A 23,508-nucleotide genomic window follows, 5' to 3' on the forward strand; every position below is an offset into this window, starting at 1 on the left:
TATTGGGAACAGTAAACACAACTCCATATGTTTTCTGAAAGTTACGGATAAGGATAAATCTGGACCTTGGAGGAGAGTGCTAAGTTGAGAAGATGCCAATGACATCAGTATTAGGCATGAGCTGGGGAGACAGGATGAAAGGCAAGAATGGCAAGGCTCACGAACCTTCGATGACAAGTTTAGTCAAAAAGAAAAAAAGAAGCATATGTAAGGATGAGGAAACTGAAATTGGGCCCTTGAGAAATGTAGACAATAAGAAGAAAACAAAACTTCCATGGCAAGTTGGATTAAGGAGAATCCCAAGATATTTTATTCATTGTTGACAAATAAGTGGGTAACTAAGGAGGGGATTGGAACAGTCAAAGGTAAATAAGAGAATTTATGCATGGATTCCCCGAAAATGGGTGAGTTACTAAATGAGTACTTTGCACCTGTATTCACCAAGGAGAGAATAGTGCAATCACGGAGGGGTATATTGATATTCTAGGGCATGTTGATCATTTTATAATTGGCTTTAAACATATCCTGGTAATTTCTAGTAATTTCAATTCCCAAATATTTGAATTTTTCTGTAGCTATTTTAAAAGGGAATTTCCGGAGGTGTGTTGAGTCTTTTGGATTTATCGACATAATTTCACTTTTGTTCCAATTTATTCTATATCCTGAAAAGGATCCAAAGTCCTCAATTAAATTTAATATGTTTGGTATACTAATTTGTGGTTTTGTGATGTACAGTAGTACATCATCGGCATATAGGGATATTTTGTTATTCGAATATTTTGTGTTATAACCATAAATATCCGGGTGTGTTCTTATTTTTTCAGCAAGGGGTTCAATTACCAAAGCGAATAACAACGGTGATAGTGAACATCCTTGTCTATTGCCCCTTGATAGTTCAAATTTCGAGGATAATATATTGTTAGTTAATATTCTAGCCGTAGGTTTGTTATATAATAATTTTATCCATGCGATAAAGTTCTCTCCCAATTGAAATTTTTGCAATACTTTAATCATATAATCCCATTCTACTTGATCAAACGCTTTTTCTGCATCCAGTGAGATGATGGATAACTCTTGGTCATGAGGTTTATGTGAGTGCATTATGTTAAGCAAACGTCTCAAATTATTGAATGAGTGTCTCTTAGATATAAATCCTGTTTGATCATTTTGACTGTTTATCATTATTGTCCTATTCTGCTGCAGGCTCTGGTACCTGTGGTAAGAGCAGGGAGTGTACCTCTGGTAGTTGCAAGAACTTGTGGTTGGAACATGTCGTATAGGAAGCCTGTGTGACCACAGCCCCATCTGATCTCATGAGCCTGCAGCCTGGGGATGTATAAGGCCTGAGCATCCCACTGTGCATTACAGCTACAATAGCCTACAACTGTCTCCGCCGTGACATGGGTCTGCCATTCCTCCTGAGTACTTTGCACCTGCATTCACCAAGGAGAGAATAGTGCGATCAGGGAGGGGTATATTGATATCCTAGGGACATGTGATCAAGAAGGAGGAGGTTTACTCTGCTTTAGTTCAGAGATACAGCATGGAAACAGGCTTGTTGGCTCTCCATGTCCATTCTGACCATTGATCACCCATACACACTAATTCCATGCTATCCTGCTTTCTCATGTACTTCCTACACATCAGGGGCAATTTACGGAAGCCAAATAACCTACAAACCCGCATGTCTTTGGGATGTAGGAACAGGGAGAATAGGCAAACTCAACACTGGCAGCATCCAAGGTCAGGATCAAACTTTGGTCCTGGGCACTGTGAGGCAGCAGCTCTACCAGCTGTGTCACTGTGTCGCCCTTGGGCCACTGTGGCACAGGTATTGTTTTCTAGAAGAATAATATTGTGTCCAAGAAAACTCCCGGAACAGATATATGGGAAAAATGTAAAAGCAACAGAGGAGTTGCAAGATTCAAGATTCAATATTCAAGATAGCTTTATTTGTCATCCAATATTGGACGAAATTCAGTCACCCACAGTCCAACAATAAAAGCATTAAATAAGCATTAAAATTACACAACCCCCAGTAGGTAACTTTAATTTTTCCAATATGGACTTAACTCCCCTTGGTGCCACAAACTTAGATGGGGCAGAATTTTTGTAGGTGCATCTAGGAGGGTTTCTTGACAATATCTAGTCAATAGTCAATAGTCAATAGTGGTTTATTTGTTACATACACATAAATGTGTAGTAAAATGAAACATTACCCGCAGTTGAACAATAAGACCAATAAGATTAATCAATAAAAATGCAATAACACATACAATCACAACTAACACCAAACAAAAAGAAACATCCATCACAGTGAGTCTCCTCCAGTCCCTCCTCACTGTGATGGAAGGCCAAAAATGTCTTTTTCTCTTCCCTGCCGTCTTGTCCCGCGGTCAGGCTGTTGGAGTTGCCACGTCGGGGCGGTCAGGGCTCCCGATATTGAAGCCCCCGCTGGGCGGTGAAAGGTCAACGGCCTATTTCAGGCCGCGCCGGACGGTGAAAGGTCCGTGGCGGGCTGACCCAAGCCCCGCGATTCGGGGCGGGCGAACACGCTGCCGCTGCCGGAGCTCCCGATGTCGGCCCCCATCCAGGGGTCTGCGGGCTTCCGACGTCCACGCGGCCCGCGCCGGAGCCTCCGGAGACGAATCGCAGCCGCGCCCGTAGCATCCGCAGGCAGCCAGCGCCGCAGGTGGTGAGTCCGGACCGCGGGCTCTGCGAACCAGAGCCCCAGGTGGTCCCAGGTGAATGGCCGGTGGTAGGCCGCAACGGGAACGGAGACACGGCACAGAACAAAGGTCACGTCTCCGTTCTGGAGAGAGAATTTTACAGTTCCCGTTCCCACCCCCCCCCCCCCCCCCCCCAAAACCCCCAAACATAACATACAAACACTACACCATATTAAAACCACAATTCATACAAAAACAACAAAAAACACAAAAGACAGACGGACTGCAGGCAAGCCAGGGAAGGGACCATACTGGACCCTGTATTGGGAAATGAGCCTGGCCAGCTGATTGGAGTTTCAATGCAGGAGCATATTGGGAACAGTAAACACAACTCCATATGTTTTCTGAAAGTTACGGATAAGGATAAATCTGGACCTTGGAGGAGAGTGCTAAGTTGAGAAGATGCCAATGACATCAGTATTAGGCATGAGCTGGGGAGACAGGATGAAAGGCAAGAATGGCAAGGCTCACGAACCTTCGATGACAAGTTTAGTCAAAAAGAAAAAAAGAAGCATATGTAAGGATGAGGAAACTGAAATTGGGCCCTTGAGAAATGTAGACAATAAGAAGAAAACAAAACTTCCATGGCAAGTTGGATTAAGGAGAATCCCAAGATATTTTATTCATTGTTGACAAATAAGTGGGTAACTAAGGAGGGGATTGGAACAGTCAAAGGTAAATAAGAGAATTTATGCATGGATTCACCGAAAATGGGTGAGTTACTAAATGAGTACTTTGCACCTGTAAGATTTGAGAAGCTTTCCCTCATTCTGAAATCAACACAAAACCAAAGAGCTGCAGTTTGGACATTTTAAACGGGAGACTGGGGCTGATAGCGGAGAAAGGCTGCAGTCAGTTTACCAAAGGATGTCACAATCTGTGGGTCCTAAAATGGCTGCAGGACCTCGTGACCAGCCACAAAAGGTAAAAAACCTTACAACCCAGTCTCTAGGTTTCTGCAAAGCTACGGCCAGAACAAAGGATGGGTATTGGCCATGCAGAAACCTACGAAACCAGGTCGGAGTCCAGACACTGGGGCGCTGACATCAGCATACTCACAATGCCCCAAGCCGACCTAAACAGTTCATCTCAGTGAGGGGGCACAATAGCCCATAGAAAACTACCTGGTAGGTGATGGGAAACCAGTTAACACCCATCACCTCACAACGAAATCCCAATTAACACCGTCTGGCCATCCCCGGTATCCCCGAACATAAGCGCAGATCAGAAGAAAACCTCATACATATCTTTTTGAACAAAGAGATTCCAAGATCTGGCGGGAGATAGGACGGGTCAGAAACAGTATAACTGGCCACTACTTTTGGGTGAATAAGTGAAGTCAACTCGAGAAGAAAACCTGCAGGGAACGCAAGCAGTCAAGACAGACACAGTCAAGAAGCGCAGAGAAAACCGGGTTCGAAGTCAACTGAAGTCAAGAAGAAAGTCGGAAAGAAGAACGGATGCAAGAGGGAGGAACAGGCACGCAACTGGAGAAGAAATACTGCAAAACGAACAGCCAGTAACCCCAGTAATAGCCCCATGGTGAGCATGCACTCCAAATCCTACATATCCTGGACATAGTTTAGTGTAGAGGGGAGGGTGGTTGTGAATAAACGTTGGGTGTGTATTAAAATATGGGTTGGTCAAGGTTGCGATGCGTCGTACGTTCCCCATCTTACAGTCGTGTATGTGTCTTGCAGAACTGTGTTTAAGAATTCATAAGAACCACTGAAGGTCACCTCACCTACTGTCTCCTTTCTCTGTTCATTTATTTATTTACTTATTTATCTATTTATTAATTTCCCTATGTTCTCAAAATCTCTGTAAAGCGTCTTTGAGTATATGAAAAGCGCTATATAAATAAAATGTATTATTATTATTATTATTATTATAAGTAAAAGGGTATTCGTGTATATGTTTTGTGGAACTGTGTGTTTCAAGAATTCAGCGAAGAAGGTATTCGGATATATGTCTCGTGGAACTGTGTGTTTTTAAGTTTTCAGCGAAAAGGGTATTCGGGTATATGTCTTGTGAACTGTGCGTTTCGTGATTAATAAATCAAAGGTATTCATGTATTCGGTATGTGTATTATAGATATGTCTTATAGAACTGTATAAATATATTAATGGACAATAGTCCCAAGTGCTGAATAAAAGCCTTTTCATTTCAACCCTGGTTTTGAAATCTGGTCTGGTTGAATTTTTTCTGCACTATAAGAGCTCCTGCATCTAAGCCCAGTGTCTAGAACCGTAAGGGGTGAGTGGGTCGAACCACTCACGGGGAACCAGTGTGCACGGCCTGGTCAAGGGATCAGAGCAAGGCACGGGGACCTTAGGTCGGGCGAAAGCTCGGCGCAGAAACCCCTTACACACCTGTATTCATCAAGGAGAGAATAGTGCAATCACGGAGGGGTATATTGATATTCTAGGGCATGTTGATCATTTTGACTGTTTATCATTATTGTCCTATTCTGCTGCAGGCTCTGGTGCCTGTGGTAAGAGCAGGGAGTGTACCTCTGGTAGTTGCAAGAACTTGTGGTTGGAACATGTCGTATAGGAAGCCTGTCTGATCTCATGATCTCAGGCCTGCAGCCTGGGGATGTATAAAGCCTGAGCATCCCACTGTGCATTACAGCTACAATAGCCTACAACTGCCTCCGCCGTGACATGGGTCTGCCATTCCTCCTGAGTACTTTGCACCTGCATTCAGCAAGGAGAGAATAGTGCGATCATGGAGGGGATATTGATATTCTAGGGACATGTGATCAAGAAGGAGGAGGTTTAATCTGCTTTAGTTCAGAGATACAGCATGGAAACAGGCTCGTTGGCTCTCCATGTCCATTCCGACCATTGATCACCCATACACACTAATTCCATGCTATCCTGCTTTCTCATGTACTTCCTACACATCAGGGGCAATTTACGGAAGCCAAATAACCTACAAACCCGCATGTTTTTGGGATGTAGGAAAAGGGAGAATAGGCAAACTCAACACTGGCAGCATCCAAGGTCAGGATCAAACTTTGGTCCTGGGCACTGTGGGGCAGCAGCTCTACCAGCTGTGTCACTGTATCGCCCTTGGGCCACTGTGGCACAGGTATTGTTTTCTAGAAGAATAATATTGTGTCCAAGAAAACTCCCGGAACAGATATATGGGAAAAATGTAAAAGCAACAGAGGAGTTGCAGTGGGTGACTTTAATTTTTCCAATATGGACTTAACACCTTGGTGCCACAAACTTAGATTGGGCAGAATTTTTGTAGGTGCATCTAGGAGGGTTTCTTGACAATATCTAGATCCAACCAGGGAAGGGACCAGACTGGACCCTGTATTGGGAAATGAGCCTGGCCAGCTGATTGGAGTTTCAATGCAGGAACAGTAAACACAACTCCATATGTTTTCTGAAAGTTACGGATAAGGATAAATCTGGACCTTGGAGGAGAGTGCTAAGTTGAGAAGATGCCAATGACATCAGTATTAGGCATGAGCTGGGGAGACAGGATGAAAGGCAAGAATGGCAAGGCTCACGAACCTTCGATGACAAGTTTAGTCAAAAAGAAAAAAAGAAGCATATGAAAGGATGAGGAAACTGAAATTGGGCCCTTGAGAAATGTAGACAATAAGAAGAAAACAAAACTTCCATGGCAAGTTGGATTAAGGAGAATCCCAAGATATTTTATTCATTGTTGACAAATAAGTGGGTAACTAAGGAGGGGATTGGAACAGTCAAAGGTAAATAAGAGAATTTATGCATGGATTCCCCGAAAATGGGTGAGTTACTAAATGAGTACTTTGCACCTGTATTCATCAAGGAGAGAATAGTGCAATCACGGAGGGGTATATTGATATTCTAGGGCATGTTGATCATTTTGACTGTTTATCATTATTGTCCTATTCTGCTGCAGGCTCTGGTGCCTGTGGTAAGAGCAGGGAGTGTACCTCTGGTAGTTGCAAGAACTTGTGGTTGGAACATGTCGTATAGGAAGCCTGTGTGACCACAGCCCCATCTGATCTCATGAGCCTGCAGCCTGGGGATGTATAAAGCCTGAGCATCCCACTGTGCATTACAGCTACAATAGCCTACAACTGTCTCCGCCGTGACATGGGTCTGCCATTCCTCCTGCTCCTCTTCCTGGTGGCAGCCAGCTGTTCTGGGTGAGTACAGTCAGGATTACTGGTAAGGGGAGCTTTTTCTTTCCATTGTGTCTGGATTAATCCCATCTGTTCATGAGTGATAGCTGAATGAGGCTATTCAGCCCATCAAGTCCACTCTGCCATTCAATCATGGCTGATCAACTGCCATTCAATCATGGCTCCCTCTCAACCCCATTCTCCTGCCTTATCCTCATAAGCCTGTCACTCGTACTAATCAAGAGTCTATCTACCTCCACCTTAAAAATATTCATCGACCTGGCCTCCACAGCCTTCTATGGCAAAGAATTCCATGGATTCACCACCCTTTGAGTAAAGAAATTCCTCCTCATCTTCCTAAATGGACGTCCTTTTATTCTGAGGCTACGACCTCTGTTCCTAGACTCTCTCACTAGTGGAAACATCCTCTCCACATCTACTCTATCCAATCCTTTCACTATTCGATGTTTCAATCAGGTCCCCCCCACATCCTTCTAAATTCCAGGGAGTGCAGGCTCAGTGCGGTCTGGGCGGTAAAACCAGCCAACACTCTCAAAGTACTCAACTTATAGATGTTAGTCTTTAAAATGTTTATTGGAAGTAAATATCAAAAACTATTATGGCATAAAATACGTAATAAAATGTGCGATTAAATTTTACAAGAAAGTTAAAATGATGCAAGATAAAATGTTACAAAATACAATGCACTGACCATTCCTCTGTGCCCTAATGGGTTTGCACAGCTTTAATTCTTAACTTTAAGTCTCCAACTCAGAATGCAGCTCACCTCAATGTTTACTGATCCAGTGGTTAAATGGTACTTTATTGTCACATGTAACTAGGTACGTACACTTGAGTAAGAATCTTACTATACAAAGACACAAACATACTTAAGTACAAGAGTGTAGGAATAGTAGATTACACTGTTACAGGCATTACACAAGGCACACCACATTTCCAGCGCTATTTGTAAGATTGAAGTCCAAGGTTGTTTAAAATGTTGAGTCCGAACTTGGCCATAAAGGCCAGTTGTCCTTGTGGCGGCACTGCATTGGAGTTGCAGCGGCCGATCTGGCCAGACGATGTTATCAAAGTCCTCCACCCCTGCTCCGCCACTCCGTGCTGCAGCAGGCTGGTTCTGATCCATGCACTCGGCCTCTTAGTGCGGCACCTGAGCCACTCGAGCCCCCGGCTGCTGCAGGGCCTCCAGTGGCCCACTCCACCGACACTTTGACCAGGGGACATCCACCCATAAACATGTCGTCCCTCGCCTCACACGGCCACTGCTCAGCCTTCGATCCCCAGGATGCCACCTCGCAATCAACCTTGAGCACAGAGTGCTGCCGAAGGTGTGGGAGGAAAGACCCCAGCAGCACCGTTCTTTTACTGCAACCGCCACCATTTTGAATCTTACGCACCAATCCTGTCCTGTTTCATTGTAAGTTGCTCTGAACTTTCCCCTAACACCCTTTATATCAAACAAAAATCACAGCTGGAGAAGTGACTGATGCAACTGTGTCATGTTATAGTGTCCAAGTAAACCCCTGGAACAGATATATGGGAAAGATGTAAAAGCAGAGGGTGAGTTGTAGTGGGTGACTTTAATTTTCCCAATATGGACTCGGTCTCCGGTGGTGCCACAAGCTTAGATGAGGCAGAATTTTTGTAGGTGCATCTAGGAGGGTTTCTTGACAATATCTAGATCCAACCAGGGAAGGGACCATACTGGACCTTGTATTGGGAAATGAGCCTGGCCAGCTGATTGGAGTTTCAATGCATGAGCATATTGGGAACAGTAAACACAACTCCATATATTTGCAGTAAGTTACGGACAAGGATAAGCCTGGACCTTCGGGGAATGTGCTACATTGAGGTGAGGCTAATGACATCAGTATTAGGCACGTGTTGGGGAGAGAGGACGGAAGGCAAGAATAGCAAGGCTCAGGATCCTTGGATGTCAAGAGATGCTGCAAGTTTAGTCAAAAAGAAAAAGGAAGTTTGAGGAAGCTGAAATTGGGCCCTTTGAGAAATGTATAGACAATAGGAGGAAAATGAAACTCCCATGGCAAGTAGGATTAAGGAGAATCCCAAGATATTTTACCCATTGTTGACAAACAAGTGGGTAACTAGATAGAGGATTGGAGCAGTCAAGGATAAATTGGAGAATTTATGCTTGGATCTGGAAATGGGCGAGGTACTAAATGAGTACTTTGCACCTGCATTCACCAAGGAGAGAATCGTGCGATCAGGGAGGGGTATATTGATATTCTAGGGACATGTGATCAAGAAGGAGGAGGTTTAATCTGCTTTAGTTCAGAGATACAGCATGGAAACAGGCTCGTTGGCTCTCCATGTCCATTCCGACCATTGATCACCCATACACACTAATTCCATGCTATCCTGCTTACTCATGTACTTCCTACACATCAGGGGCAATTTACGGAAGCCAAATAACCTACAAACCCGCATGTCTTTGGGATGTAGGAACAGGGAGAATAGGCAAACTCAACACTGGCAGCATCCAAGGTCAGGATCAAACTTTGGTCCTGGGCACTGTGAGGCAGCAGCTCTACCAGCTGTGTCACTGTGTCGCCCTTGGGCCACTGTGGCACAGGTATTGTTTTCTAGAAGAATAATATTGTGTCCAAGAAAACTCCCGGAACAGATATATGGGAAAAGTGTAAAAGCAAAAGAGGAGTTGCAGTGGGTGACTTTAATTTTTCCAATATGGACTTAACTCCCCTTGGTGCCACAAACTTAGATGGGGCAGAATTTTTGTAGGTGCATCTAGGAGGGTTTTTTGACAATATCTAGATCCAACCAGGGAAGGGACCATACTGGACCCTGTATTGGGAAATGAGCCTGGCCAGCTGATTGGAGTTTCAATGCAGGAGCATATTGGGAACAGTAAACACAACTCCATATGTTTTCTGAAAGTTACGGATAAGGATAAATCTGGACCTTGGAGGAGAGTGCTAAGTTGAGAAGATGCCAATGACATCAGTATTAGGCATGAGCTGGGGACACAGGATGAAAGGCAAGAATGGCAAGGCTCACGAACCTTCGATGACAAGTTTAGTCAAAAAGAAAAAAAGAAGCATATGTAAGGATGAGGAAACTGAAATTGGGCCCTTGAGAAATGTAGACAATAAGAAGAAAACAAAACTTCCATGGCAAGTTGGATTAAGGAGAATCCCAAGATATTTTATTCATTGTTGACAAATAAGTGGGTAACTAAGGAGGGGATTGGAACAGTCAAAGGTAAATAAGAGAATTTATGCATGGATTCACCGAAAATGGGTGAGTTACTAAATGAGTACTTTGCACCTGTATTCACCAAGGAGAGAATAGTGCAATCACGGAGGGGTATATTGATATTCTAGGGCATGTTGATCATTTTGACTGTTTATCATTATTGTCCTATTCTGCTGCAGGCTCTGGTGCCTGTGGTAAGAGCAGGGAGTGTACCTCTGGCAGTTGCAAGAACTTGTGGTTGGAACATGTCGTATAGGAAGCCTGTGTGACCACAGCCCCATCTGATCTCATGAGCCTGCAGCCTGGGGATGTATAAAGCCTGAGCATCCCACTGTGCATTACAGCTACAATAGCCTACAACTGTCTCCGCCGTGACATGGGTCTGCCATTCCTCCTGAGTACTTTGCACCTGCATTCACCAAGGAGAGAATAGTGCGATCAGGGAGGGGTATATTGATATTCTAGGGACATGTGATCAAGAAGGAGGAGGTTTACTCTGCTTTAGTTCAGAGATACAGCATGGAAACAGGCTCGTTGGCTCTCCATGTCCATTCCGACCATTGATCACCCATACACACTAATTCCATGCTATCCTGCTTTCTCATGTACTTCCTACACATCAGGGGCAATTTACGGAAGCCAAATAACCTACAAACCCGCATGTCTTTGGGATGTAGGAACAGGGAGAATAGGCAAACTCAACACTGGCAGCATCCAAGGTCAGGATCAAACTTTGGTCCTGGGCACTGTGAGGCAGCAGCTCTACCAGCTGTGTCACTGTGTCGCCCTTGGGCCACTGTGGCACAGGTATTGTTTTCTAGAAGAATAATATTGTGTCCAAGAAAACTCCCGGAACAGATATATGGGAAAAGTGTAAAAGCAACAGAGGAGTTGCAGTGGGTGACTTTAATTTTTCCAATATGGACTTAACTCCCCTTGGTGCCACAAACTTAGATGGGGCAGAATTTTTGTAGGTGCATCTAGGACGGTTTTTTGACAATATCTAGATCCAACCAGGGAAGGGACCATACTGGACCCTGTATTGGGAAATGAGCCTGGCCAGCTGATTGGAGTTTCAATGCAGGAGCATATTGGGAACAGTAAACACAACTCCATATGTTTTCTGAAAGTTACGGATAAGGATAAATCTGGACCTTGGAGGAGAGTGCTAAGTTGAGAAGATGCCAATGACATCAGTATTAGGCATGAGCTGGGGAGACAGGATGAAAGGCAAGAATGGCAAGGCTCAAGAACCTTCGATGACAAGATTAGTCAAAAAGAAAAAAAGAAGCATATGTAAGGATGAGGAAATTGAAATTGGGCCCTTGAGAAATGTAGACAATAAGAAGAAAACAAAACTTCCATGGCAAGTTGGATTAAGGAGAATCCCAAGATATTTTATTCATTGTTGACAAATAAGTGGGTAACCAAGGAGGGGATAATCATATCATATCATATATATACAGCCGGAAACAGGCCTTTTCGGCCCTCCAAGTCCGTGCCGCCCAGCGATCCCCGCACATTAACATTATCCTACACCCATTAGGGACAATTTTTACATTTTACCCAGCCAATTAACCTACATACCTGTACGTCTTTGGAGTGTGGGAGGAAACCGAAGATCTCGGAGAAAACCCACGCAGGTCACGGGGAGAACGTACAAACTCCTTACAGTGCAGCACCCGTAGTCAGGATCGAACCTGAGTCTCCGGCGCTGCATTCGCTGTAAAGCAGCAACTCTACCGCTGCGCCACCGTGCCGCCACTGTGGCACAGGTATTGTTTTCTAGAAGAATAATATAGTGGATAACTCCCCAGCGCCTAATGGGATCTATCCCAGATCATTGAAAATACAAGAGTGGAGACTGCTGGGGCCTTGACAAAGATCTTTGTATACTCTTTAGCCACATGCAAGATCCCAAAGTTCTGCAGGTACCCCATTGCAATTCCTTCATTTGAGGCAGGAAATAGAGACAAAACAGGTCATTCATAGGATGGTGAGGCTGTGGTAGAAAAATTGGTGGAGAAGATTTTTAGGGATAGAATCCTAATCTATCCATAATAAGTCTTTTTAGGGATAGTCATCATGACTTTGGGAGGGGGAGATGATATCTTAAAAAATTGGTTGAGTTTTTTGAGGAGGTGACAAAGATGATTGAACGTAGGGCAATGGGTGTTGAATAAATGGATTTTAGTAAAGTTTTCAACACAGGCCTTCATGGTAGGCTGATGTAAAGGCTAAAGTACATGAGATCCACAGAGACTTGATAGATTGAATTCAAAGTTGATGTGCACAATGTGAGAGGGACCCCTCCTTCAGATGCCACTCTGATCCCTCTCATTGGCTGACAGGCCAGGAGAGGCAATTCTCAGCATCATTGGTAACAGCGGGGGCAATTAGCTTATATTGGTTTGGTCACCAGAACCTTTTCAGCCTGTTCCCTATAAACCTTGGCATTCTAGCGAAAAGGGAGAGTGTGGGAAAGGGAAAGGCAAGGGGCAAGGGGCAAGGGGCAAGGGGCAAGGGGCAAGGGGCAAGGGGCAAGGGGCAAGGGGCAAGGGGCAAGGGGCAAGGGGCAAGGGGCAGGGCTCCCTGCTAGCTGTGTTCCCCTGTCACAAGTCCGAGGAAGACTGAGTTACTGGGACAAAACTGAGACTGCCAGTACCATTGTGTGGTCAAGACTGGGCTGTCAGGAAAAAATCCGAGACAGCCAGCACTTCCACTGAGACTAAGGCCAAGTGGCCGGGTCAAGCCTGAGGTGCCAGTGCCTCGTCCTGTCCTAACAAGGGATTGCGCCCATGCATATGTAAAGACTGAGCTGGTCTGGCAGCATCTCCGGAGAAACGTCTAGGTGACGTATCGGGTCGAAATCCTTCTTCGGACTGACACTCTCACTCAGCCTGAAACATCATCTATTCCTTTTCTCCAGAGATGCTGCCTAATTGGTGCAGTTATGGATAGTGAGGAGGCTTGACGAATGATTCAGCAGGATATAGAAAGGTTGAAAATATGTGCAGAGAAACGACTGATGGAGTTTAATCTGGACACACTGCAGCCATGGTGTATCACTGTGGAGGGTGTGAATAGACTGGGTGCTCATTAAATGCGTTATTCGCCTTGGTCATCTAGACATGAGTCAAGCATTCCGAGTGTCATTGGAAGTGCACACATCTAGGAATGTGGAGAGTATTCATTATTGGCATGATATTCTTTATAGACCATGGATTGAACAATGTAAGACCTGATTTGGATTCATAATCCAAGTAGCCCCAGAAACACCTTCACATTATAAACTTGGAGAATGCAGCATTTACATTGATTCAGCCTAGATGAATGGGAGGGTGGTGAGTGGATTGGAAGCAAGTGAGGAAACGTCCAAGTTCAGAAAGTGTGGGGCTGAGGGGAATGTGGATGGTGTTTTGATCTGCTGCCTTTGGTCACTTTTCACTGCTTTTCACTGTACCTCGATACATGTGACAATAAACTAAACTGAACCGAGCTCTGTCTACCTAGATGACTGGATTGGTGTACTCAGATGGAATGTAAACATTTCATGACCCCTGCTGCCACTTTGACTCTGCTCCCACCTAGACCACTCTGACTCTTTCCCTCCCTTTGACATCTCTACCCCCATCTCTGGAGTTACCAGGTGAGTGTGTGTTTTGGTGGTTTATATGCAGTAGGTGAACGGGGGCTGTACCGCCAATTACTATTTGCTCTATCAGCACTTCCTCGTGTGGCCAGTTCACAGATCCGTTAATGAAAACACTTTTGTTTTATAGCAAATCTAACTTGGGAGATCCTACCGATAATGTTCTGGCACTTAGGTGGCCACCAAACGCCTGTAAGGTAAATAGAATTATTTGTGTGCCAGTCTGAGTGCTTTGATTGTGAGAGCATGCAAATAGTGTCATTATCACAGAAGCTGCTTTGGAGATCATATTGCCATATTAATAATTAGAATCTGGATGGCATGACTGGTAGGTTTATGGATGTACCTGCTCCCAGTCAACTTTTGCCAGGTCCTGTTTCATGACATTCATATCATCCTTCCCCACTTTAGATCCTTAATTTCTAATCCTTGTATCTTTCCTTATCTACCTTGAAACGCATGTTTGGAACAATAAGGTTGAGAGAAGATTGGTGGTATAGTGGACAATGAAGAGGCTTGTCTCAGGTTACAACCGATTTGGATGAGAGTGTACAAGGCTTGATTAGTAAGTTTGTAGATGACAATAAAGTAGGTGGTATCGTAGATTGCAAAGAGGGTTATCAAAAATTACAGCAGGGTCTTGATCTGCTGGGCAAGTGGGCCGAGGAGAGGCAAATGGAGTTTTATGCAGATAAGTGCAAGATGTTAAATTTTGTAAAGTCAAACCAAGGTAGAACCTTCGCAGTGAATGGCAGGGGCCTGTGGAGTGTTGTAGAGCAGAGGGATCGGGCGATGGTGCAGCAGTAGAGTTGCTGCCTTACAGCGCCAGAGACCCAGGTTTGATCCTGACTACGTACTTGTCAGTACAGTGTTTGTAAGTTCTCCCCGTGACCTGTGTGGGTTTTCTCTAGGATCTCCGGTTTCCTTCCACACCCCAAAGACATACAGGTTTGTTGGATAATTGGCGGGGTATAATTGTAATTTGTCCCTAGTGTGTGTAGATTAGTGTTAATGTGTAGGGATTGCTCATCGGCGCAATCAGTGGGCCGATGGGACTGTTTCCTCGTTGTATCTCTAAACTAAACTAAAAACTAAGCAGTGAAAGTGCTAGTGTAAAGTGTAGTTCCCTGAAAGTGGCATCACGGGTGGTTTGGGTATTAAAGAGGAGTTTTAGTGTATTGGCTTTCATCAGTCATAGGGAATGGATATGGTGAATGTACAGTTTTTTACCCAGGATAAGAACCTGAGAGCATAGGCCTAAGGTGAGAGGGGAAAGAATTAATAAGAATTTCTTCACACAAAGGGTGGTAGGTATGGAAAATGAACTGCCAGAGAAGATCGTTGAGGCACGTACAATAACAGCATTTAAAAGACATTTGGGCAGGCACATGGACAGGAAAGGTTTAGTGGGATATGGGCCATACCTAAGGAAATGGGACTAACTAAGGTGAGGCACCTTGGTCAGCATGGACGAGTTTGATCAATGGGGCTGTTTCCATGATAACTCTTTACGACCGAGCACACACTTTATGCAGGTATGCCAAATAAGACAATCCACTGTTCGTTGTTACCAATGGAGTGTGTCGATGTTGAAAGGCTTCAAGAATACTGTACGAGCATCTCTAAAACTTGTTCTGTCACCACCTGATCGTTTGCCCTCAGTCAGCGATCCACAAAACAGCTGCATTCTGACATCAGACTCTCTTGTGACATGTCCTGCTCCTCTGATCTGTGATTCCTTCAGTAACGTGTACATGTTTTTAGTTTCAGAGATATAGAGTGGAATAGGCCCATTGAGTCCGTGCTGAACAGCAATCACCAGTACACTAGTTCTATCCTACACACTAGGGACAATTAACCTACAAACCCACACGTCTTTGGGATGTGGGAGGAAACCAGAGCATCCAGAGGAAACACACGCAGTCACAGCAAGAACGTGCAAACTCCATATAGACAGCACCCGTAGTCAGGATCAAACCCGGGTCTCTGGCATTGGGAGGCAGCAGCTGTACTACTGCGCCAATGTGCCACCCATGGTGAGGAGGTTTATTTGGGACAGAATGTGTCTATCTGGATTTATGTCTGAAGAGTGATTGGTTACATGGTGATATTGATCTAATAAGATGGGCAGAGCAATGTCAGGTGGAAGTGAGACCATATACATCAAAGGTCTAATAAGGGTAGAACAAGAGGAAAGGTTATGGAGGTTAGGCCAGTGGTCTGCTCTTCCTGTGGGAGTTTGGGAACATTTCTGGTGTGTCTGACTACACCTGCAGGAGGCTGTGTCCAGCTGCAGCTTCCCACTGTGTAGTGCCGTGGAGAATTTGATTTACGGAGAACTTTGTTGACTGAATTTAGCAATTAGTCACACTGCAGGTAGAGAAAGGAAGGAGGTGGATGACCAGGAGGAGCAGTAAGTGCAGGCAGGTCGTGCAGGAGTGAGTGCCCTGTGGTCATTCCCCTCGCAGACAGAGTAGGTCTCTCAGAGGAAAGTTACAGCAGTAGCCAAGGTGTGGCACCACAGTTGGCTGTGATGCACAGCAGGGCAAGGAAACATCTCAGTGAGCTGTGGTGTGGGGAAGAGATGGACTTCCCCTTGGCTCAGAGCGAGATCCCAGGATGGTTTGTTGCCTCTCACGTGTCAAGGACAGAGATGTCTTGGATTGGATCCGGGACATTGTGAAAGGGGAGAGAAAACAGCTGAGATTGTTGTACACAATGGTACTGACAACCTAGGCAGAACGAGAGGTGAGATCCGACAGGGTGAACTTAGAGAGTTTGATAGAAGTTTACAAAGCAGAACTTCCAGAGTGTAATCTCAAAATTCCTCTCAGTGCCATATGCCAATGATGGTAACACTAGAATAGATGAACGCATGGCTGAAGAACTGGTGCAGAAGGCAGGCCTTTAGCTGATGAGATCACTGGGATAACGTCTGGGCAGGTGTGACCTGTACAAGAGGGACAGGGTGCATCAAAACTGGAAAAGGACTAACATCCTCTCAGGGAGGTTTGAGGAATGGGTAGTAAAGGCTTTTGGTACCTTCATTAATCAGGGTGTTGAGTAAAGAAGTTGCAATATTGTGTTACAGTTGCACAAGACTTTGAGGCTGCATTTGGAGTATTGTGTTCAGTTTTGGTCACTCTGCAATAGGAAGGATGTCATTAAGCTTAAAGAGCACAGAGAAGCTGAAGAGGATGTTGCCAGGACTTGTGAGCCTGTGCTACAGAGAGAGGTTGTGTAGGCGAGAACGTTATTCTTTGGAGTGCAGGAAGATGAGCAATGATCTTATAAAGGAGTATAAGGTCTTGAGGGGAATAGATAGGGTATTTTACCGAACGCGGGGGAATCATGAACAAGAAGACTTAGGTTAAAGGTGAGTGGGGCAAGATTTGATTGGAACCTGAGGGTCAATTTCTTCACACAGAAGGTGGTGGCAACATAGATTACAGCCACCTGCTCCATGACCCTTGCATCCTTTAACAACCTGGGATTATCCCTTCCGGTGCAAGTGACTTGTTAGTGTTACCTCCTCCTCCTCATCAGTTACCCCCACCCCCTCTCCCAGATCTGCATCACTCCGCTTCTGGCAGCTCCCATTTCCTGATAACGGGTGATACAATGCCCTCAGCCATGTTCCAGCTGTGCCTCTACCTTGATGCAGATCACTCCGTTATACCCTGATCTCCACACTCCGCTCATCCCATTTACAGGCCTTTCCCTTGAAAAGCCTCTCTCCTTTTGTACTCACTGCCTCTCCCAACTCACCACATTCAGGTGGGTTTCCATTGAAGTCTCACCTTCCTCATGCTCACTCCTTCCTTCACTCCCTCCTGGGTGATCCAGGGAGCACCTGAGTTCCTTTACTTTTCCCTGGTGTGGGAATACTCCTCGTCTGTACATAAAACATTCCCCATTCTTCAGTGACAGTGCCAGCTGCCACAATATCAACACTTGTGATACATGAGGACTGGGGAGAGCAGTCCATATCGCGATTTACTAACACAAAGCACATTATCTATGTTTGCGTAAGGAAACAAGAGTTGAAAAGTATTCTGTCCATTTATTTTTTTCTCCAAATAAAATTTGGCAATCTCTAATTTTTTTTGGTATCCCAGATCTTTGAAACTTGTGATTTTTTGTCCACTGAAGAAATGGCAGGCAGGTTGGTGCAGTGTATTTCCTGCAGGTTATGGGTGGTCAAGGATGCCTATGGAGCTTCTGGAGACTACACCTGCAGGAATTGTGTCCAGGTGCAGCTCCTGAGTGAACGTGTTGGGGAACTGGGGAAGCAGCTGGATGACCTTAGGGCCATCCTGGAAAATGAGAGTTTCCTGGACAAGTGAAGTTGTTAAGCCAGTGATTCAGGAGGAGAGCAGGTGGGTGACTGGGAGAAAAGGGAGTAAACGTGGAGAGCAGGCGACCCCGGTGGCTGTGCCGAATGAAAACAGGTATGCCCCCTTAGGAGTTGTCGGAGCAGAAGACGCTTCCAGTCCAAGCGGTGAACAGGTCGGTGGCTCCAATCCTGGCAAGGAGACTCGACTGGGGAGACCGACGTCAGGCAGAGCCATAGTAGTGGGTGACTCCATTGTCCGAAGTGTGGGCAGGAGATTCTGTAGCGGCAGGCGGGACTTCAGGATGGTCTGTTACCTCCCTGGTGCCAGGGTTAAATATGTCACAGACCGACTTCAGAACATCCTCAAGAGGAAGGGTGAACAGCCAGAAGTGGTTGTGCACGTGGGCATGAACGACGTCGGGAAGAAGAGGAAGTTTTGCAAAGTGAATTCCAGCCCAAGCGAGTTTGTGCATGGCCTTAAGGACATCCCCTCTCTTCAGTCTATAGTAGTTGGCATCCGTCCATCGGCGAGAGGCGACGGTGAAGCTTTGATGCTGTCTTGTTTGGAGAAGGGAATGTTTAATCGATAGTCTATAATACCATTTTCCTCTGCCTCCCATCTCCTGTTTTCCATCCTTACCTTTTCTGACCACCATATCTTTGAATATTAAGAGGTCTGTTCTGCCGAGAATGAGCCATGTGATCAGCAGCACATCATAATCACACATGGCTCTTTGTACCTGCAGCTCACCAATCTTACTCATCACATTCTGTGTATATTGTGGACACCAGATTGTGTCTCTCAATTTGCTCCTATCCAACAATTCCTTCTCTGTCATCATCCAACACTCACACCCTCTGTTCACCTTATTTATTTTTGCTGTTATTGCCTGGTATGCCCATACCCTGCTGATCTTGATTCAACTGTCATGACTTGGGCATTGTCCCAATCCTATTAACTTGTGACCCGTCCATCTCATACAGGTTTCATCTGCCTCTGAATCTGAATGTACCTGCATGCACCATGGATGTTACCAGTCTATCGCCACCTTCTCTTCATATTCTGTTCTCCCTGAAGCCTGGCCGTGCCAGCAGCCCAGAGATTGCCACCTGTCCACCTCTGGCAACATTGACAGACTTCCATTGCTGCCTTCTCCACATTGGTACCAATGTGTACCACTTGTTCTGGGTCCCACTTTCCTCTGCACCCTCTCACTCATATCCTGAGAAGCAGAGAAACATCCACCTGGAGAGAAGCAACCAATCCCACAGTCACTTTGACCCATCCACCTGTCTCTTCCACCCCTCCCTTTGTTCACTCACCCCTCTGTCCTTTTGCCAAACCCTCCCATTGCCTGCCCACTCTCTGCCTGACAATGACCCCAATGATCTATCTTTTTTTTAACCTTTTTCATCCATTTTGTTTCAGTGATGGGTTTTCTTTGTTCTTTCTCCAGGTGAATCACTGGACCGGCAAAGGATGTGAATTTGAATGGTGGACCATCCATGGCTGGTGGTAAGTCTCGTTACTCAGATGGGTTCTAGTGAGAGATGGGAGTTGTCAGGGAGAGCTGACAGGGGGGTCTCCAGTGGTAGTGTCGGGCTGTGGTGCTGGTCTGTGGTCTCCACTGAGCCCAGGAACTGGACACCAGCACCAGAACAACAGCTGGTTCTGCAGCTGCACGGCTGCATTCTGAGCAAAGGTCTTCAGCTCCACCTCAAATGGCCGCCCCTGAATCTGACACAACCCTGTCAGTCCCCCTCACAATTTAGACAATTCATGAAGATCACCTCTCATTCCAAAATCTCCAGTGAGCTTCGGCCCAACCTGCTCAATCTCTCATACAGCACCCCATCCCAGGACTCAACCTTTCACCATTCACCCAACTGCTTCCATGGCAGCTATACCTCTCTTTAAATAAAGGGACCAAGAATCTGTTGTGATGTCACTAAAGGTCTGCAGAGACAAAGCCAGACCTCTGTTGGAATAATATATTCAAGACGTGAGTGACAATTAACTTCTTTGTTCACAATAACGTGTCAAGCCAGAGACTGCTCTGCTGACTCAGAGCATGCGACCTTTTAATATCATATTTAATAGCAAGAAATGTGGAGTGGGTCACGTATATTTGTTAACATGGTTAACTATTGTGATCCAGAATTCTCTTCTTTCCCTTATCAGCCTTAACATTAAAGATCAAACGTACAAGGTCAGACATGTTCAACCTATGAGACACTTCACTAAAATAAAGTTCTATTTCCACGGTACGAAGTGCTCATAAGACAGAGAGCAGTTCAGTTCTTCCCACAATTCCCACACCTCCTCACTATTACACTTCACACCCGGCAAACCCGGGACGGGGTATATTTGCTGTCATTGCTCCAAGCTGCAGTGTGGGAGCACCGATTCTGCAACGCTGGAGTTACCACGGAGCCCCTGGTCTCTGACACTGAGACAGAACAGGAAGTGTTGTCCCTGTGAAGAAGTTGTCAGCAAAGTGCAGGAACTCTTCAGCTTGGAGGTAGTAACTCATCCCATCCATTTATCTTCCAGGCACACAGGCTGGCACACAGGCCTTTGGTCAATTTCTCTAGAGGGTGGGTGGGCTTTTCAAAACACACAGCAGCAGGAAGTGTTCTCAGGTCTGTTCTCTGGGCATTTTACATTGGCCTCAGCTGCAGTATTTGAGATTGTGTACAGAAACACACAAACCCATTGAAAACCTTCAGTTTGTAACCCACTCCTAGTATCTATTATTCAACATGTAAATGACTTCCTACAGACCCTGAATGACTTCCCACTCTGTAACTCTGGTATCTGTTATTTCCATACATAAACTATCTGAACTCCTGCCATAGATCCAAGCATGTTACTCCCCCACAGATATCTGATATTAGAATCATGCAGCATGCAAAGAGACCTGTCAGCTTATCCACGCCAATCAAGATGTCTACCAAAGCTAGTGAGCTTTGCCTGTTTGGCCCATATCTCTCTAAACCCTTCCTATGCATAAACCTGTACAAATGTCTTTTAAACGTTATAATTCTACCCATCTCTACCAATTTCTGTGGCAGCTTCTTCCTTATACCCAGCACCCTATGTGGGAATAAGTCTCTCCCCTCTCACATTAAAGCTGCGCCCTCTAGTTTTAGACTCCCCTATGCTGGAGTATAGGCTGTGACCATGCGCCTTCTCTATGCTTCCCATGATTTCATAAACCTCCATAAGATCACCCCTCGGCCTCCTTCACTCCAGGGAAAACAGTCCCTGTCTGTTCAGTCTGATCAATCTGAAGAAGGTTCCCAACCCAAAAGGTTTCCTGTCCATTCCCTCTGCAGATGCTGCCTGAATCCAGCATCTTACTCCAGCATTGTTTTTGCTAAAGATTCCAGCGCCTGCAGTTTCTTGTGTCCACAGCTGATCTAATGTCACCTAATAACTCAAGCCTTCCAATCTTGTAGTATTTCACCTGTGAATATTAGGTGTAGCGGGACAGGAGGCATCTCTGGAGAGAAGGACTGGGTGACATTTCAGATCGAGACCCTTCAGTCTGAAGAAGTCTTATCCGAAATGTTATCCATTCCTTTTCTCCAGAGATGCTGCCTGTCCCACTGAGTTACTCCAGCATTTTGTGTCTACCGTCGATTTAAACCAGCATCTGCAGTTTTTTCCTACACAATATTAGGTCTAGGTTCGGCTTAAGTTTATTGTTGTCACATGTTCCGAGATACAGTGAAAAGCTTTCTTTTGCATGCTTTCCAATCAGATCAGAAAATACTATACATAAATACAATCAAGCCAAACTCGAGTGCAATAGATAGAACAAAAGGGAAGATACAGAGTGCTGGAGTAACTGAGAATATGTTTCTCAGCTTTGTAGTGCATTAGTTCCAGAAACAAAGTCCAATGTCTGCAATGCAGTAGAGGTGAATTGGTTTAGTACCCTAGTTAATGGAAGGACCGTTCAGAAGCTTGATAACAGAGGGGAAGAAGCAGTTCTGGAGTCTAGTGTTGCACGCTTTCAAGCTTCTGTACCTTCTGCTGGAAGGGAACAGGGAGAAGGATGACCAGGGTCTGACAAGTCGGTGATTGTGTTGGTTGGGTCACTGGTTGGGTCTAAGTCTGGTCTGTGTTAAACAAAGAAACAAAGTGCTGGAGTAACTCAGTGGGTCTGGCAACATCTCTGAGGAATGTGGATTGGAGACGTTTCAAGTCAGGATACTTCTTCAGACTGATTGTAAGGGGTGGGGGAAAAGAAAGCTGGAAGAGAGGAGGGGGATTACAAATTGTGAAGCCATAGGAAGAGATGTAAGAGGAGGGGGAAGGGAGAAATAGGCGTGAGCCAGGTAAGGCGGGGGGGGGGGGGGGGGGGGGGGAGGGGGGGTTGTTAGAGGTCACCTAAAATTGGAGTATTCCATGTTCATACTCTTGGGTTGTAAGCTTGGTAAATGTTAAAAACCCCATCTCTAGTGTGTGTAGGATAGTGCAAGGGTCGCTGGTTGGCGAGGACTTGGGCCAAAGGGCCTGTTTCCGCACTAAATGTTAATCGGAATCCTATGTTTAAAAAGCTTTGAGACAAATGCTTAAATAGGACTTGGCAGAGAGGGATACTGTCTTAATGTGGGCAAATGGGATTAGTGTAGTTGGGTAAATTGCATGAACCCAGTATGCCAAAGAGCTCAATTCGATGCTTATAGAGTTGTAGAGTAATGCAGCACAGAAACGTTTCCTTCAGGTAACCTTGTCTATGCTGACCATGATCCTCATCTGCATGACCCCATTTGACCACATTGGGATCTCATCTCTCTATTCCTTTCCTACCCATGTATCTGGACATTCCTACCCTGGGGAAAGGACTCCAACTATCTATGCTGTCAATGCCCCTCATGATCTTATTATCCTTTATCAACCTCCTTTTCAGCCAACATCCTGGTGAATTGTTTTTGTCCAACTCCGTGAAGAGTTGGTGCAGGGGGCAGGGATTCGGATTTCAGGATCTTTGGGATCTTTTCCGGGGCAGGGGTGACCTGAATAAAAGGGACGGGTTGCACCTAAACTGGAGGGGAACAACATCCTAGCGGGAAGGTTTGCTAATGCTACATGGGAGGGTTTAAACTAGATTGGCAGTGGGGTGGGATCTCGTGCAGGACAGAGGCACAGGAGAGGTTAGAATGGAGGGTGGTGTAGGAAAGGTTGATGGACAGAAGAGGGAAAAACCCGGAGAGCGAGGAAGGATTGATGGTTTAAACTGCATGTATTTTAATGCAAGGGCTTGATGGGTAAGGCATATGAGCTTAGGACGTGGTTAGGTTCGCACGACTGGGACGTTATAGCCATGACTGAAACCTGGATAAGGGAGGGGCAGGACTGGCAGCTCAATGATCCGGGGTACAGGAGCTTCAGGAG

At 45.4% G+C, this 23,508-nt stretch overlaps 1 long non-coding RNA gene across 1 annotated transcript; it reads left to right on the top strand.

Moving 5' to 3' along the window:
* The first annotated feature begins 6,778 nt into the window (after positions 1 to 6,778).
* LOC144590117 (uncharacterized) lies at positions 6,779 to 19,618 on the top strand. The gene is made up of 3 exons (XR_013546179.1): positions 6,779 to 6,882; positions 13,896 to 13,962; positions 19,559 to 19,618. It is a non-coding gene; the product is annotated as an uncharacterized LOC144590117 (long non-coding RNA).
* Positions 19,619 to 23,508: the final 3,890 nt, after the last annotated feature.

The sequence above is a fragment of the Rhinoraja longicauda genome, unplaced genomic scaffold (genome assembly GCF_053455715.1).
Source record: "Rhinoraja longicauda isolate Sanriku21f unplaced genomic scaffold, sRhiLon1.1 Scf000140, whole genome shotgun sequence".
In the NCBI taxonomy this organism is placed as follows: Eukaryota; Metazoa; Chordata; class Chondrichthyes; order Rajiformes; family Arhynchobatidae; genus Rhinoraja; species Rhinoraja longicauda.